The 12,974-nt window shown below is 39.1% G+C and overlaps 1 protein-coding gene across 2 annotated transcripts in view; it reads left to right on the forward strand.

The window, feature by feature from the left end:
• Nucleotides 1-12,974, forward strand: part of LOC126333081 (uncharacterized) — a 330,586-nt gene that overhangs the window by 287,573 nt on the left and 30,039 nt on the right. The window lies entirely within an intron of this gene.

Below are 12,974 nucleotides of genomic sequence, written 5' to 3' on the forward strand. Positions count from 1 at the left end.
GAAATTTTGGTATTAATGTTAACATCAAGAAAACTTAGCTGTTTAAAAATTAATAAATTCAAATTTACAGAAGAAATCAAGGCTCCAAAAGTAAAAATCCAATTTATTTATTAATGAAGCCTACAGGAGTAAGTGATAAATGCTTAATTGTTGCTATAATTCAGTATTATTTTCTGTTCTTCATTCCTGCTTCTGTGTGCTAAGGGATAGAGCCCATTAGCATAAATGAAACTAATGCCAGAAAATTAAAAGATATGGTATAATTCTTTCTATCTTGTAATATTTTTTTTTAGATTCTTTTCTGGTAACTTACTTTGTTCTTTGGTGTGCGCACGCGCGCGCGCGCACACACACACACACACACACACAAAATTCAAGCTTTCGCAACCAACGGTAGCTTCATCAGGAAAGAGGGAAGGAGACAGAAAGACGAAAGGATGTGGGTTTTAAGGGAGAGGGTAAGGAGTCATTCCAATCCCGGGAGTGGAAAGACTTACCTTAGGGGGAAAAAAGGACAGGTGTACACTCACACACACACCCATATCCATCTGCTCCTTCCCTCTTTCCTGACGAAGCAACCGTTGGTTGCGAAAGCTTGAATTTTGTGTGTATGTTTGTGTTTGTTTGTGTGTCTATCAACCTGCCAGTGCTTCTGTTTGGTAAGTCACATCATCTTTGTTTTTAGATATATTTTTCCCACGTGGAATTTTTCCCTCTATTGTTGTTACTTACCAAACAAAAGCGCTGGCAGGTCGATAGACACACAAACAAACACAAACATACACACAAAATTCAAGCTTTCGCAACACTCACACACTCATACACACACACACACACACACACACACACACACACACACACACACACACTCACACAGAGGAATGAAAGGAAGAAAATAATATCTAATTAGAGTGATAACTACGAGTTGCTTGTACAATCAGTTACATTGTAGCTGAATTCATGTAGCAACATTCAAATGCTGACCTAAAATATTTCAGGTGTAAGGTGTACTTGTTCCTCTCTACTGCTCAACACCCCCACTTTTGGGTGGGTGATTACTGTATCTTCATTTATCTCATTATTTAAGTAGTAGTAGATATATAAGATGACAATGAATACTTTACTTTATAAGCAAAAATGCCCATAATTGTGGGGGAAAGTGCTTCTTTTTGAATTACATTATCCATTTTGCTGGCCATTTATGTACATGTAAGTTTTCAGTTATAGGAGAAAATCTAAAAAGATCGATACCATGTAGTGGAGATGATGCATCTCAGACAGGCACAACAAAAAGACTGCTAAACAAGTAAGCTTTCAGCCAAAAGGCCTTCTTCTGAATTAGATAACATATGCACATACACATTCACACACACACACACACACACACCACACACACACACACACACACACACACACACACACACGTGTGTGTGTGTGTGTGTGTGTGTGTGTGTACACATTGTGCTCATTCAACTGCCAGCTCATTCCTGGCACATGGTAAGTGTGCTGGGATGAGGCGGGGGTGCAGTATGGGGTCAGGTGAGGGTTGGAGAGATGCAGGAAGGGTGTTGGGGGAAAGCGTCTAGCAGCTCATGGGAGAGTGGCGAGCTGTCCGTGGACTAGCTAGGGGCATATGGCAGATGTCTGAGCACTCAATTTCACAGACAGGGGCATGAGATGGCAGCACACAACTAGCTGACATGTATTGTGTGGGTCGAATGGGAAAGGGGTGGTGTAAACACACACACACACACACGCACGCACACTATTTGGTGGGGGCTATGGGAGCGAAGGATGCAGGAAGGTTACTGAAGCAAAGGATGCAGGGAAGTCACAGGAGCTAAGGATGCAGCGAGGTTATGAGAGCAAAACATGCAGGGAGGTTACAAGAGCGAAGGATGCAGGGAGGTTACAGGAGCCATCTGGATCCTCCCCATCACCACTAGATTTGCTGAGCTATGCAAATGGGAGCAATCCTTACAGCACATCCTTTGCTCCCAGAATCTCCCTGGCCTAAACCTAAGGTAACTCACTGTCCCCCCATCAAATAGTGTGTGTGTGTGTGTGTGTGTGTGTGTGTGTGTGTGTGTGTGTGTGTGCGCGTGTGCGTGCGTGCACGTGTGCATGCGTGTACGTCTGTGTGCACGCGCCTATGTGCATGTGCGTATGTGAGCGTCTGCCATCCCTTTCCCATTCCTCTCACACAATATTTGTCAGCTAGTTGTGTGCTGCCATCTCCTGCCCCAGTCTGTGAAATCGAGTGCTCATCCATTTGCCACATGCCTCCTATACCTGCACCCCCAGCTAGCCCACACATGGCTTCCCCTCAACCCCTCCTGTGCCTCCCGCCTCTCACCATCACTCATCCCACCCCACACTGTACTCCCACCTAAAACCAGTACACACATCGTTGGTCAGGAAAGAGCTGGCAGTCAAATGAGCACAATGTAGGGAGACAGACATGTGCTTGTGAATATGTGTGTGTGCATGATTGTTTGTGTGAATGTTTCTCCTACAGCTTGAGAAAGGAATTCCATTCCAGAAACTAGCAAAGTAAAGCTCTGGCATTTTGTGTGCATAGACTGTCGATTACGCAGCACTTCTACCTTTAGGTGAGTCATCAGCTTTTCATAGTATTGTCAGTGTTCTATACTGGATTTTACATTATTTAAAAAAATTAATTTATGTACACCAGAATCTCCTTTCTTTTTATTTGTTATAAATGTAGTGATTTATAGAAATAGTAAATTTTATGACAACAGTATGGTTTTTCTCTTCTTTTCTTCCATGAACTTCCTGCTTTAGGTGTTGGTAGCAGCCTTCTGTTCATGAGACATTAAAAATTATGAGGGAGCTTTAGTGACTGGACCACAAATTGTGCTGAAATGATTTGTTGCTAGAATCCTCCAAATATTTGTTGAATACTCTGTAACTGCTAGTTGTGCCACATTTTAACTTGTCTCTTCCAATGAGCCTAATCTTTTTTTTAAAATAAAGGTTAAACCAAGAATGTACTTAGGGACTGTATTGTTCTTCCATGCAACTGTGAAATTTATTTCTTTGTATTGTTTATTGTGCCTTAATTTCCCTGTGTTCTTCATCAACTTCATTCCTATGTGGTCTCAACTGTTCCCTGGACATTTTCTTTTAATTTGTTTGCAGTTCTTCCTATTCACCTCATTTGTTGACTTATGACTGTCTGATTCTTGCAGCACTTCTGTTCCAGTTACCATTACATGTTTCACTCTGCCTGAAATCATACGAGCTTCTTGTTGTAACAATGTGTTATGAGTTTTTATCAAATACAATTTCTTAGTTCTTGTTTTGCCTCCAATGGTATGTGATCTATTTGACTTAATCAGTTCTCTATGTATTTAAATTTATTAGCAGCAATTTTCCATATGGTGTTGATACATATGTTTCTAAATGCAGCCTTTGTTCAGTACATTTTTCCCATAGAATATTTGTCATTAAATGTAACCACAGTTTTCCAAAGATTTTGTTTTTACTTTTGCATCTGTTTTATCTTTACACATTCTTGCAGTATAAACATAAAAAATGAAGCAATTTATTTCATATCATTCTCATCTTTGCCCAAAATGGATAACTCCAGCATTCTTCTCTGATGATGCTCATTTATGCTCCCTCCTCTTCTTTCCAGTGTAATTCTTGAAATTACATCTGTGATCATTTGTTAAATTAGTGTTTTTATGAATTTTTCCATTCATAATATTTAGCATTGTTATTAGAAGGGAATAAGAATAGAATAGTATATTTGTATTTGTCATTAGTCAATTTTTTACTTAAATTTGAACAAGTAGTGTGTGGAGGAAGAGGAATTTAAATACAATGAAATATTAATGAAATATAACAGTCATTCTCAAGAAATTGACTTACTGGCAGTTTTTATGCATGAATGTTTCTTCCTAAATACTAATCTTCAGGTAATAACAAAGTCTTTTTGGAAACTTCCTTAATATTGCTTATCATAATTGTGTAAATTACAGTAAATGACAATAAATTGTAAATGCACTGTTTTTTATCTCTTTTCTCTGTAATGTTACAGTGCACTTTTATAGACTAATGCCAAGATTAAAATCAAACAATGAAAAGTCCAGGATGTAGTAATGATAATATTAAGAAAAAGATAGAATACTACTCATCATATAGAGGAGATACTGAGTTGCAGACAGGCACAGCAAAAAGAGTGCTGTACATTTGAGATTTCAGCTAAAAAGCCTCCTCCTAAAGTAGAAAACACACACACATTCACACAAGAACAATCACAGTTCGTACACATGTGACCACTATCTCTGGCTGTGGAGGCTGGACTGTATACAGTAGCTGCGCCTGATGTGAGAAGTAGTCTGTGGGTGCCAGGGGGCTGGGAAGGGGGGAGGGGTAGCAGGAGCAGGGTAGAAGTAGGGGAAAATGTAGTGTCGCATGTGGGAGCATACAGGGTCATGGTGGGGACAGGGTACAGCTGCTAGATGCAGTGGGTAAGTTTAAGGTGGGGGAGGAGGCTTTTACATCTGAGACCACAAGGAGAGAACACTTGTTGAAGTGACATTGATAATGATAAACAACATTTTATTAAGTCAGTAAATAGGGGACTTGAGTAATAGGAAAAAAAAGAAGAGTTACTGCTTGATGACAAGAGAGAGCCATTTCAAGGAAGCGAGGCTTGGAGGTGAGGGCATGAAAGGTGACAGCATGGTGGAGAGCACAGAATATCATTGGTGTGCGGTGTGGCACGCAGAAAGAGAATGTGGAAAAGAAAAATAGTGGTGCAGCATGACATGGAAAAAGAGCAAGAAGTGCCTTGAGAGATGGGAAATGGCAAAGGAATTAAGGAGGCCATGGGAGAAGCCAACAGGACAGCTATATCAACAGGTAGAGGACCATTGTATGATGAAGCGAGCCTGAAGAGTCTCAGCAGCGAGATTAAGACGCCTGAGCTGCTGGCTGCACTGAAATAGGTGGCTCCAGATGAGATGGTGATGCGGAAACAGGAACATGTTGGGTCCGAGATGCAGTATACCCCAAGAATAGTTGAGAAAAAAATGGAGGAGACTATATGCAGGTAATTTGGCCATTTAGGAATGCAATGGTGTGTCGATGTGTGCATTGATGCAGTTATGTGCATGGAGGTAACAACACCAATGGGCCGACAATGTGTGGGCCAGTCGCACAGGGGCCGGGAGCAGGCAGACTGGTGGCATGCCAGTCAGCAATGGGCAGGTGAACAATGTACAGACTGGCAGTGTGCAGGCCAGCGTCAGGCAGGCCGTCCATGGAAGGCGTGGCACTGCTCTGGACAGTAGATGTTTTGGTTCAGTGACAGCCAGTTGTGAGGACACAGATGATGTAGGAGGAGAAATGGAGCCAGGTCCAGGCAGCAGGGGCAGTGGAGCAATAGGAGTCTCCACGGGTACTTGACCCGATACCAGAGTGTCTTGGAAGTCTGAGGTCATCCTGCTCAATGTCTGCAGCAGCTCATTTTGCAAGACCCACAGTTGTTTCCAGTGTTGCAGGGGATCTGAAGCCTTGGAAGTCATGAAGAAGAGCACTGCACTGAAAAGCCCCACAAACTGTGAGTATTGCACATCACAGAACTTTTGTCCTCATCACCAGTTTTACATCTGTGGCCAAAGGGGCAGAAAACTTACTGATATGCCACTGGTAATGATGAACAACAGTTTATTAAGTCGATAAACATGGAATATCATTAATAAGAAAAAAATTTACTACTTGATGACAAGAACAAAATAGCCACTAGTAGACAACAAGAAATAAGGTTATACTATATCTACCAGTAAGAAGTTCAGAGTCCCTGTTTAATTACTTAAGTTGGATTGTCCCCTAGAATTTGTAACTGTCGTGTCCCACAAGACAGTCTCCCATGGTAAGCAATAGCATTACCTGGTGACAGCTGAACAAGTTGAGGCTGTAAAGCAGGTGACATTCAGTGAGGCTATGGTCAGCGTATGAGCAGCGGCTGTGCAATGACAGCACAATGGCTATTGTAGCGTAGGGTGCTGTACTCAGTGTCTGGTACTGTGGTTGGTGGCAGGTGGCACCCAAATCACAGTCCATGGTTCACATCATATAATGCTGTGCTCCAGACATCAATTCTCAAAAAATTCTTTTTCAAACTAAGGATGATGTTTGTTACTACTATGCTTCTTTTGATCAGGGATGCATGCCTTGATTTTTTTTTTTTTTTTTTTTTTTAATGTATATTATTCTCGACAACAAAGCGGCTACATTATATGTTAAAATTATTGTGTGATAGTTATTACATTTATCTGCCCATGCTATTGCAAGCCCATCACCCCAGGCCTTTTACCCCTGGGGAAGTTACCCACTACTCACTTGGTAGCAGGCCCAGTGGACCAGAGCCATTCTGGAGGAACTGGAAACAGGGAAAATGCACACCGCTATCGGAGACTAAACCCAGGGCTTCCAGAGCCAGAGTATAGATGACTTCTAGTTCAACTCCTATTTCTTCTTCTATTGCATCATCAGACTGTTCCTTACCCTCATTGAGGCCTTCGGGGTCGTCTTTCCACCTATCCGCACTCCTCTACATATAAACATGAAATCCTCTTGTGTTCTTAATGTTGGTGCTTTTGTGTTTCATTTCATTGAAAGCTGTTTTGACTTTTTGAAGTGCTGAATTAATCTTCCAACAACCATTTCTTTTTCAGTTTCTTCACATTTGCTTGCAGCCATTTCACCTTATGACTACATTGTTGTATTCCTGTCTTTTGCCGACTGTTTATGTACTTGCTCATTTTGTCAGTCAATCAAAGTATTTCTTTTCTTACTCAAGGTTTCTTTGCAGTTATCTTCCATGTATCTATCTTTGTCTGTACAACCTCTGAGACTATTATTTTCTGGAGATCTCCATTTCTCTTCTATCAAACTACATAATTTGGTATTCATTATCTCAGTAACTATGGTCTTAGAGAACTTCAGACAGCTCTCATCAGTCCACAGCGGTATCATATTTCTGTCCACAATGATTCTTCCATATGATATTCTTGAACTTCTGTTTACTCTTTGTCATTACTAAATTATGATCTAAGTCCATATCTGCTTCTGGATATGTGTTATAATCCAATATCTGGTTTTGGAATCCCTGTCCTACAAGGAATTAATCCAGCTGGAATCCTCCTGTCTCTCCACATCTTTTCCAAGTATACCTCTTCCTCTTGTGAATTTTAAGAGTGTATTTGCTATTACTATGTGAAATATATTATTACAGGACTCAATTAGTCTTTTTCCTCTCTCATTCCTACTACCAAACCAGAAGATTTTCTAAGCTGTCAGTTGCACTTCTGTATGGGGAACCATCCGACAGTTGAATGTATTTTTAAAACAGTGAGATTCTGTGCTACCACATAAAGCTAGGACAAACAAGGATCTTGTAGTAATTGTAGATATTAATGTAGGTTTCATTACAAATGATGTATATTTATTATCTTGTTTCTGTTGTTGATTTCTCTACCAGAATTATTATCACCTTTAACTCCCTAATTGATAATATTTTTGTAGAACAGAGTAAAGCAAAATATATCAATGCTAATCTGTTATAAATGGTCTTTCTGACCATGAAGACAAAGTGTAATTTTAACAACTTTAGCACTCTTCAGAACAAAACGAACTCCCAGTGGAGAAAAGTTAAAATAATAGGGGAGGAAGATATGCAAGCTCTCAAAGTATGCCTGCAGGAAACTACTATGTAGATGATGTTATTTTAAAATACAGTTTCTTCTCCAACAAAATGGCGTGTATTATGGAAAACGTTTTCCTTGAAAATTCAGACCAATCAATCAGTTAAAAAGCCCATGGCTCACAAATGGGATGCAGGAAGAGAGACCCATACAAAGCGCTAAAAAAATTCAAGTAAACCTGACCTGTTAGAGCACTATAAGGCTTATTCTAAAACTATAGCTAAGGTAATCAGGATGTTGAAAAATATGTGCATAAAATCTGAAATTAACAGTTCTAAAAACAAAATATTGATCTCCACATTAACTTTAACTTACTAGCATGATGGAAAGAATGCAACTACCCTAAGCTCTACTAAATTTACTAGCTTTCCTCAGTCATCAGATTCTGGAGAACCAAAATCATCGCTTGAGAAAGTACTGGAGTTTCCTCAATCTCTTTGTACATAAATAAAACATTTTATTGGTACTGTGAACATCAGCACACTTCTAGAAGCTGTAAAATTGAAGCAACTGACTGATATGCCTGTCAACCTCAACATCCAAATTCTGGTACTGTAAGAAATGAGATATAAAGATTAAAGATGCTTGGATTCAGGAAATTACAGAATTTACAAAGGTAAATCAGGGGTCTTGGGACCTAACAAACCACTGCAATCTGGAAATGGGTCTGCAGTCAATAGAAATATCATAAATTCCAATACTGTACTTTGCTTCACCTTCTGGAAGAATTTTATTACTATCTATTATATCAAGGAACTAAGCTTATTCATTAATTAATGCCCGTGCACCAACAAACAACTGTAGTCAAAAAGAGCTACAAAAAGTGGAGGAATTCTGGGAATTACTGGAAGAAGTTACGGGTGCTGTTCATTATCACCATATTACCCGTAAAATTTTGATGCGAGATTTTAACACACAAATTGGCAAGAAAAATAAATTCAGACCAACTGTAGGACAGTATCCTGCTCACAAAAATGCTAATAACAATTGAGAGAGACTAATAAGCTTTTGTGAAGTCTTTGAACTGAAATTTTTGTCGGTCTTTTTTTTTTAATATGTCCTAACAAGAAGACAACTTGGAGAACTCCACATCCTTAGCTTGGAGAGAAATCGCATAGAAATTTTTAATGTGTAGGTAAAAACAAGGAAATTCTCATCACAGCCTGTTGTTAATTATAATTAAATTCAAGCCAAATAGAACCAAACTGAGAATAAGTAGAAATCCAAAAATTGATCCAGAATATCTTAAACAAAAATTTAATGTCTTCCGTGCAAACATCCTCAGCCCAGAATCTCCCAGCTGGTCGAAACTTAAAGGCATTCTCTTATAAAGTTCCCAGAGTATTGTTATATGCCCAAGGAAACATAAACGTAGGTGGTGGAATAATAGCAGTGACAATAATAGCAGAGCAAAAAGTTAAATCCTGGAAAGATTGAAATTACTGTAAAACCACCTGAAAGTGGCACAAATTTACTGCAATTCAGAGACAGTGTTCAGATATCATTTAATCTGTAAAACGCCATTATGATAAAACCAGACTTAGCAGAAATAGAATAATAATTCAAGAAAAATAACACACAAGATTTCTATCGAATTTTTAGATGGGAGATGTTAACATATCAGGCAACCAGTCTCTGTTTTGGATGACCAGATGCGACTTCAGAAATAAATAATAGGAGAAGCATAAAATATTAGCAGAAGACTTTAAACCTCTTTTAAAATGTGAATCTCCCACAGTTGAATTCACGCTTGAAAAACTGGAGCCAAACATAGAATCAGAACTCAACAACAATAGAACAGGTTGGTAAACCCATACATGAACTTAAAAATAATAAAGCTCCAGGGCAAGATGGGATAGTAATAGAAATGTGGAAAACAAGTATTAAAAAGCCTTCACAAAAAATCATAAAGTTCTTACAAATATTTGGCTGAACAGAAAATCCCTTAAGAATGGCAGTGTGCTACAATCAACCCTTACACAGGAAAGGGGATAAAACCGATGTAAATAACTACAGAGGGATTTCATCGCTGCCAGTTACAAAATTCTGTCAGAAATTATACTTAAGAAGTTTGAAGAACAAATGGATCATTTGATTGGCAGATATCAAGTGGGTCTTAGGAAAAATAGATTCTGTGTAGAACAAATTCTCAACCTTAAGATGGTCTTACAAGTCAGCAAGGGCAGATGACTGGTGATCACCTTTGTACACTTCAAAAAAGCATATGATTTAGTAGCTTGATGTTCACTTCTTAATATACTAGAAGAATTTAAAGTGGATAGAAATACAAGGCTTTTGAGTAAACAAACATTAACTGATAGCAGCTCAAAGTTTAAATTCTAAAGTAAAATGTCTGTAGCTTTTAATATAAAAGCAGGTCTGTCAGAGAGGCAGACTGTCCCCCTTATCATTCAGTGTTGTACTAAAAAAAGTAATTATAACATGAGAAAAAGAAGTAAAAGGAATAACGATTGGCATATTATTTGTAACTAAAATTCATTTACGATATTTGGTGTATGCAGATGATCTAGCGATCTTTTCAGACACAGGAGAAGAGGGAGTTAATTCCCTCAAAAAACTCCATGAAATAGCAACTGAAAGTGGACTGAAAAATTCTTATGAAAAAACCCAGTACTGTACTTGAAAGGTCCTCTGTAATACCTATATGGACAACCTTTGTTTACACAGTTTGACAAAATATCTCAGGTATCCAATTTTAAATGCCTTGGAGAAATGATCCAACCCTCTGGAAAACACATGTAAATACAAAATATGTAGCACAATTAACGTTGTTGCTCAGACTGATTCGGGGTATACAATGACAATTCAGTAAAATAATGAATTACTTATAAAGAATAGACACATATTAAACAAAATAGTAGAGTGCTTAATATTTTGTGGAACTCATGAATTAGCAGTTAGGGCCCACAATTAAATTCATGATTCAGCAAACAATGGCAGTTTCTTAGATTTGTTATCTCTTCTGGGAAATCTTGAAAGCATGTTAGATTAGCACTTAAGCAGTTCTAGTACTTCCATATATAAATACACACATCAAAACAAGTTTTGCATCGCCTCAGTTATGAGAGTTACGCAACCTGTATAGAAAACATCATTTCCTCCCTTTTTATTGCTCATGAAAACCACACATTGCATGTTGTACCACGATACAGTGAGACCTTCAGAGTTGGTGGTCCAGAGTGCTGTACACACCGGTACCTGTAATACCCAGTGGCACATCCTCCTGCATTGGTGCATGACTCTATTCATCATGGCATACTATCCATAAGTTCATCAAGGCACTGTTGGTCCAGATTGTCCCACTCCTCAACAGCGATTCTGCGTAGATCCCTCATAGTGGTAGGTGGGTCATGTTGTCTATAAACAGCCCTTTTCAATCTGTCCCAAACACGTTCAACAGGGTTCATGTCTGGAGAACATGCTGTCCACTCTAGTCAAGCAATCTCGTTATCCTGAAGGAAGTCATTCACAAGATGTGCACAATGGGTGCACGAATTGTCGTTCATGAAGACGAATGCCTTGCCAATATGCTGCCAACATGGTTGCATTATCGGTTGGAGGATGGCATTCAGGTATCATATGGCCTACATTGGCCCCACTTAATGCCACCCCAAAACATCAGGGAACCTCCACCTTGCTACACTCACTGGACAGTGTATGTAAGGCATTCAGCCTGACCAGGTTGCCTCAACACACATCTCGGACAATTGTCTGATTGAAGGCATATGCGACACTCATCAGTGAAGAGAATGTGATACCAATCCTGAGCAGTCCATTCGCCATGTTGTTGGGCCTATCTGTACCGTGCTGCATGGTCTTGTGGTTGCAAAGAAGGACCTCACCATGGACATCAGGAATGATGTTGCGTATCATGCAACCTATTGCGCACAGTGTGAGTCATAACACAACGTCCTATGGCTGCACAAAAATCATTATTCAACATGGTGGCATTGCTGTCAGGTTTCTTCTGAGCCATAATCTGTAGGTAGCAGTCATCCACTGCAGTAGTAGCCCTTGGGCAGCCTGAGCGAGGCACGTCATCGACAGTTCCTGTCTCTCTCTGTATCTTCTCTACGTCTTAACAACATCACTTTGGTTCACTCCTTCCTGGTGGAACGACGAACTGATCGGCTGTCGGACCCCCTCCGTCTAATAGGCACTGCTCATGCATGGTTGTTTTCATCTTTTGATGCGTTTAGTGACATCTCTGGGCAGTCAAAGGGACTGTGTATGTGATACAATATCCACAATCAATGACTATCTTCAGGAATTCTGGGAACCGGGGTGATGCAAAACTTTTTTTTGATGTGTTTATATGTTGCACATGATACCAAATGAACTTTTAGGCTGTATGTACCAAGTTTACATTGAAGAACTGAATAAAGACATTAATGCTGCCAGTTTTGTGTCTGTACAGGAAAATGAAACAAAAGTCAGTTATACTGCAGTACATTAAGAAGAAGAAATCTGTTGAAAGATTCCTTTCCTTTGAAAATCTTAGTGGTATGACAACAGGTGGGCTTAGTGAGGCTCTAAAAAGAAATCTGGAACCTTTTAATCTTCAGTCTTCCAGTCTTGCATAGTAACTAATGTCCAAGAAATCAAACTATCCTAATTGAAATGTTCTGATAAGACTGACGAAGAAGATTCTTCATATGATATTACAATAAGAGAAACAATTGCTTTAGGAAATTTACTTCGCAGTCAAAACTTTTTGTCCCTTTTGAATTTTTTCTATGAGATTATGAAACATGTTGATATTTTGTACAAACAGTTCAGATGCAGAGTGCAAAGGCCACTACTGTACCCAAAGCATTATGTCATTTTGAGTCAGCTGTTTCTGAAACACGTGAGAACATTGTAAGGAATATTCCAAAACTTTCATGTATCCAATAGCTTCCAAATTATTGATCCAAAAAAGTCTGCTTCTTTCAAAGAACATTTCCCAGCCACTTTAGTCAATACTTATTCATTAAGTTACAGTCCATCTATTTGCCATGATATATTGAGAAATGAACTGTCAGTGATATATCACAGTGGTATATTTAAAGGCATTACATTGGTTTGTGATGTGTTCACCTTTCTTGTGGAACTTTCCTTTGAAGAACTGTTCACTGAGGTGCACAAAATATTTCGGTACACAAAATATTGCAAATTGCACTAATTACACCTGCTTCAACATCAGAAGCAGAGTGCACTTTGAGCAGCTTAAAA

Source organism: Schistocerca gregaria, chromosome 2 (assembly GCF_023897955.1).
Source record: "Schistocerca gregaria isolate iqSchGreg1 chromosome 2, iqSchGreg1.2, whole genome shotgun sequence".
Taxonomy (NCBI): domain Eukaryota; kingdom Metazoa; phylum Arthropoda; class Insecta; order Orthoptera; family Acrididae; genus Schistocerca; species Schistocerca gregaria.